Raw genomic sequence first — 6,723 nt, 5'->3', positions numbered from 1 at the left:
TAAAATAAAATTACAAAATCAATATGGGTATTTTTTGTATAGTTATTATCATTGTGTAAGTCTAATATAGATCTGATTTCTGAACCAAAGAAATAATCAAAATTGTATGATTTTTAAGAAATAATACTCTTGATACAATCCTACCTAACGTTTGTAATTTTATTTTATTTTCATTTTAAAAATATAATATTAGATCGGATTTTGGTAATAACGTACAGTAGATATTGAAAAAAATCTGTAAAAATCTATTAAAATCAGTTTTGCTGTTGAAATGCATTCGTTTTGCATATATTTACTATTGAGATAGCTATTTATATTTTATTCAATTTATCCAATACACATATAAATCTGCAACTCTGAAAATAATATTTTGAGCATACTTTACATGTGGATCGGGATCTGCTTACCTTTCCGGAGCACCTGAGATGACACCCGGTTATTGGTGGGGTTCGTGTTGCTCAGTCATTAGTTTTCTATGTTGTGTTTTGTATACTGTTGTTTTTCCTTTGGTCTTTTTCTTTATTTTTGTTTTGCCATGGTGTTTTCGGTTTATTTTCGACTTATGAGTTTAAATGTCCCTTAGATATCTATTTCTTTTCTTTTACAGTGGAGAAAATTTAATTCCTCATCCATCGAGTCAATTTAAGTGTCGATTTTTTAAGAAATTTGAAAATGCTTATATTTCCGATTAAAAATATATCTGCAAAAGGTCTTGATAATACATTAACTATACAACAAGGAACAAACAAAGCATGAATCAATTTCAGGTATGCATGTTAAGTTAATAATTATATTTAAACCAATGTGGACAACACTTTTCGCAACTCCATGGACTGCTTTATACATGTTTTATAGCCAACACCATTAGACAAAATATCGTTATTCGGTTTTTAACTAATGTTTCACAAAGATATACAAACGCTTTTTTCACTTGTAATTCTCTTGTATCGACACATTTCGATTTCCAAGTTGTGGTCACGGAATTTGGTTAAATGTTGATATATATTTGATTTTTTTTTCAATGGCGATTCGTCTTCCTTTTTTTATTTACAAGTTGAATTGTATAAGTATAAAAGGTTTACCAAAATGTTAAGGTAAACTGCGGTGTAACGATATCTTTTTTCAAAAATATAATAAATGGTATGGATCACAGATCAATTTTTTCAAGATAGAGGTTATGCAAAATTGTCAGATTTTGTAAGTATTATACATTGAAAACCCACTTTTTGTCAGAAAAGAAAGAAAACTTAAGGATAGGATTTTAAAATTAGATATGAGAAGATAGTTCTTATAATGTGGTTACAGAAAATAAAATAAAATCTGTATTGGTTTTCTTGCTACAATACAAATTAATTTGTTTTACTGTACATTCCTCAATAAGATTAAAGTATCTGAGTTATCTCCCCTTGTATGTCTAAGATTGGGGAAAAATGAGTCATACAAGAATATTCTGTGTTTGTTAAAACAGTCATAAATTGACTAAAGGTCTGTAATTGTTGTGGCATCTATAAAATAACTCAGCTTAAAACGTGGATTGTACAGTGATCGGTATGTCTGTTCGTTTGCACATAAAATATCTAACTTCTTGGCGATCACTGCCTATATCCCACATCCCTCGTTTTTACACCCTGTATCCTACATCCCCATTTGTTTACCCCCTGTATCCAACATCCAAAAAGCGTGTTATCTCCCTCATATTTGAGACAATTTCTCTGTTCACAAGCACATTTTATTATTCATATGCTTAGTTATGAGGGTAGGAATGCCCTTTACCGTCAGGCGTTAAACGGTCATTTTCGGCTACCGTTAGCGTCAAAAGTTGGTTAAAGTTTTATCGTGATTCGTCAAAGTATCCTTATCAGGATTCGTCAGAGGTCTCAAAAAATTAACCGTTACCGTTATTTTCGGAAATAATTTAACGTGATTCGTCAAAATCAGTCGATTTTTTTTATCGTCATGAAGAAAATGTACATTTTATCGTCATGCACCAAAAAATTACCGTTAACGTCATTTGGCAAGATTTTTTACCGTTATTCGTCATGAAGGTACCCCCTTTACGACCCTCAGTTATCACCTACTACCTCTTCCGATTTTTGAGGAACGAGGACAAACAAATCTATAACGGAGCAAAAGATCTGACTTTAAAGAGATTGATTTGTGGAATATATGGATTATGCAAAGGGATACATTTTACTTTACACGTAAAACTGTTTAACCCTACCATATGTTGTGCCCTTACCAAGTCAGGTTTAGCTGGAATTAACATGTGTTCTTGGTTTTTTGTTTGTCTTTGTTTGTACATCTTTTTTCCTCGAAAGAGTCGGTTGTTTGTTGTTAGTGTGGCCTTTATGTATTGTCCAATACTTTTAGGAATTTCTGTTATCCTTTTTGTGTATTATACAGTAAAAAAATATATATATATGTAGGAACAATCTAATGTGAGCTATATTGTCCGCACTTGTATGAGTCCGTCATCCGCAAACTTTCATATTTAAATCTTCATCTCTGAAATAACATGGCGAATTGTTTTGAAACTTTACTGGAAAGGTGTTTTGGAGACCCGTTACAAACGATCCCCATTGAATGCTGATACAAAAGGGACAACTAAAAATGTCATCTGTCGAAGAAAGAATAGATAGCCACAACATCATGCCAAAAAAAATACACAAAAACCTAAGATTGACATGAACCCTACTTAAACAGAAAATTGCTTTTGTCCATTATAATATTAGAAGACTACGTTTTGTTGTATGGGTGACGCAATAGTAAGTCTTGAAAATTTACAAACGGCAACAAATGATAATTTAAGTCCGAGATTGCTCTGACGACCTTTTTTAAATTGCTGGGGCCGTGGTCAGTCAGACGTCAGAGTCGTTTACAACTTTAGATCACCATACGGCCTTCAACAATGAGCAAAACCCATACCGCATAGTCAGCAATAAAAGGCCCCGAAATGACAAATGTAAAACAATTCGATCGAAAAAACTAACGGCCTGATTTATGCAAATCAATGAACGAAAAACAAATATGACATACAGCAACAAACGACAACCACTGAAGTACAGCCTCCTGACTTGGGACAGGCACATATGTATACAGAATGTATATCTTTTTCTTCTACAAATTCTTTTTTGTTAAAGTGGCGAGATAAGCCCATCAATCTCTCTCTTTGTCCAAATAAAAAAACAATTTCAAAACATTACTTATAAGTATGACTTTGTCAAGAATGTCTTGCTACTATCACTATATAAAACATACGTATATACAAAATGTACTATATAGATATAAGAAGATGTGGTATGAGTGCCAATGAGACAACTCTCCATCCAAGTCAAAATTTATAAAAGTAAACCATTAAAGGTCACAGTACGGTCTTCAACACGGAGCCTTGGCTCACACCGAACAGTAAGCTATAAAGGGCCCCAAAAAATTACTAGTGTAAAACCATTCAAACGGGAAAACCAACGGTCTAATCTATATAAAAAACGAGAAACGAGAAACACTTATGAACCACATCAACAAACGACAACTACTGAACATCAGATTCCTGATTTAGGACAGGTGCAAACAAATGCAGCGGGTTTAAACGTTTTAATGGTACCAAACCTTCACCCTTTTTCTGAAACGATAGTGTAACATCACAACATAGAAAGACACACTATAACATATCAACTGAAATAGCTTAACTCAATCAAAGGACATATTAACACCATTGAACATACACTGAACAAATAAATTTGACCTATGACACAATGTAAATACAAAATAAATAAACTAAGGGAAGAATAATAAAAGTAACATGTTATATCGGTAAGAAATGTTAAACAATTAAAGAAAAACAATATGCTCGAACAAAAATACCATCCATTTGCAATAACTTTAAACACAGGTAAATGAAAATAATTTTGTTGTTAGGTATACCTGTACAGTACCAATAGAGAAAGGAAATATTTTTACTAAATAAATAATTTTGAATACAAAATAAATAAACTAAGGGAAGAATAATAAAAGTAACATGTTATATCGGTAAGAAATGCTAAACAATTAAAGAAAAACAATATGCTGGAACAAAAATACCATCCATTTGCAATAACTTTAAACACAGGTAAATGAAAATAATTTTGTTGTTAGGTATACGTGTACACTACCAATAGAGAAAGGAAATATTTTTACTAAATAAATAATTTTGAATACAAAATAAATAAACTAAGGGAAGAATAATAAAAGTAACATGTTATATCGGTAAGAAATGTTAAACAATTAAAGAAAAATAATTATGATGTTCATAGTACGAAGTGAAAATTTATAGTTATACCAAACACTTATCAAAGCTGGTATATAGACCAGATATAACCCTGAATAACATTAAATAACAAAAAAGCAATACAATTAGTATCAACAGGTCAAATAAACAAGAAAGTACGATTTGAGAGTACTCGCAGTTACTGACAGCTAGTTAAAAGCCAAAACAATTAATAATAAAAAATCATGCATCAGAGACTAAAATCAACTAAAACACATCCCAGGGATTTAGTATTTTAACGTCATGGACAGTCAAAGAAGACATGACTAGTGCAATGCCAAAAATAAATGCATGTACTAATGTTCCTAAGAGATCATTAGAACTAAGTCAACAAACAATACTGATACAAAAATTTAATAATACTTTTAGATATTTGGACGAAATTTTAGCTCTCAATAATGACGACTTCAGTATGTACTATAAAAAGATTTATCCAGTTGAACTTATACTTTAAATAAAGCATATACTAACAATGAACACTGCCTTTTCCTGCATGGATCTTGATATATATCTCTATATAACGGGAAGCTTAATAATTTACGATAAAAGAGATGATTTTTCATTTCCTATTGTTAATTATTCGTTTTTCGATGGTGACATTCCCTTGGCACCCTAGTATGGTGTTTGTATATCTCAACGTGTTCGATTCGCTCGTGTATGTAACAACGTATTTGATTTTAACAAAAGAAATCTCTGTATTACTGAAAAATAATTACACAAGGGTTTTCGATATCCCAAACTTGTCAAAACTTTTACTAAAATTTATCATTATAAAAATAAGGAGATGAGGTATGATTGCCAATGAGACAACTATCCACCAAAATTCAAATAAAGTGGATGTAAGCAAATATAGGCAACCGTACGGCCTTGCACAATGAGAAAACCCATACCGTATAGTCGGCTATAAAAGGCCCCGACATGAAAAATATGAAACAATTCAATAGAGAAAACTAACGGCCTAATTTATAACAAAACAATTAACGCAAAACAAATATGACAGACATGAACCAATGACAACCACTGAACTACAGCCTCCTGACTTGGGACATATAAAGAATGTGGCGTGGTTAGGCATGTTTGTGAGCGCTCAACCCTCCCATAAACTGGGACAGTGGTGCAACAGCACAACATAGAACAAAATATAAAAATCAGTTGAAAAAGGCTGAACTCATCAGATCGATACAAAGCAGAAAAACATCAAACATAAATACAGACCGGACGTGGCAAGGTATAATCCATCCCTCATCCCTCACAACAAAAAGAACACTAAGTACAGGTCTGAGAGTATTTTCAGTTACTGACAGCTAGTTCAAAGCAAATAATAACTAATAAAAAAAATTCATGTATCTAAGACTAAAATATCAATCAGTACACATCCAACATCCAATGGATTTAGTGTAAAGACGTCATTAACAGTCATAGAAAACCATGACCTTGTGCACTGCCAAAATAAAGGATCGACAGATTGTAGTACCGTTAAAGTGCATATGTGTATAACAAAACTATTAGTATGATTTTAATTTATTGATAACAAAATCAATAAAAAACAATATTCAAAGGTCTAATTACAGTGTTGAATTGGTAACCTTTTAGAATAAGTTTATTTAAAGGATTGATAAGTTTGCCCGGATCGTATATAAATGTCCGGGCCCGGTAAACAACATCACCGTAAAATTTAGGATGTGCTATTCCGTCTGAAATAAGTTTTTTACAGGTACAGCCAAACTTGCAAACCAAATCTTTGTATCTATGGAAGAATTTAGTAAAGGTTTTAAGTAATTTGTGGTAACGAAATCCCTGACTTAATAATCTACCAGTAATACATTAATTACGTTCATTGAAATCCAAAACGTCACTACAGACACGATCATAACGAACGAGTTGGGATATATAAACACCGTAAGATGGTGCCAGAGGAACATCACTGTCCAAAAAAGAAAATTAACAATAGGGAAAGAAAATCATCCCTTTTGTCGTAAATTTTTGTGTAGAGTTTCTGGTGTAAAACTGAAAATCTAAATCTAGGAAAGGACACTTATTGCTGTTAATATTTGATTTATTTAAAGTAAGTTGCTGTGGGTAAATTTCGGCAGTATATTTATTTCCAAAAATATAACTGAAACTTATGCTTTTAACTTTTATGTATCATACAATATATGTACATTGTCGCAAAATATAAAATTTATTTGTATACGAGCTTTAGAAACAGGACGAAAAGCGAGGCTCACCGAGCTTACCAAACCTTGAAACAGACTTATTCACAAGGGATATAGTTACAATACTGTTGTCAAGTCATTAAAGATGACATTTTTTGGAATCAATATTGTCTTGATTCACTTATAGGGTCTTTACATCGGTTCTTTTCTTGTTCTTCTCGTATAATTTATGATGGCATGATACTAAACACATAACGGGAGGGA

This window comes from Mytilus californianus, unplaced genomic scaffold (genome assembly GCF_021869535.1).
Source record: "Mytilus californianus isolate M0D057914Y unplaced genomic scaffold, xbMytCali1.0.p SCAF_10, whole genome shotgun sequence".
NCBI lineage: Eukaryota > Metazoa > Mollusca > Bivalvia > Mytilida > Mytilidae > Mytilus > Mytilus californianus.
This window is presented reverse-complemented; position numbering follows the sequence as displayed.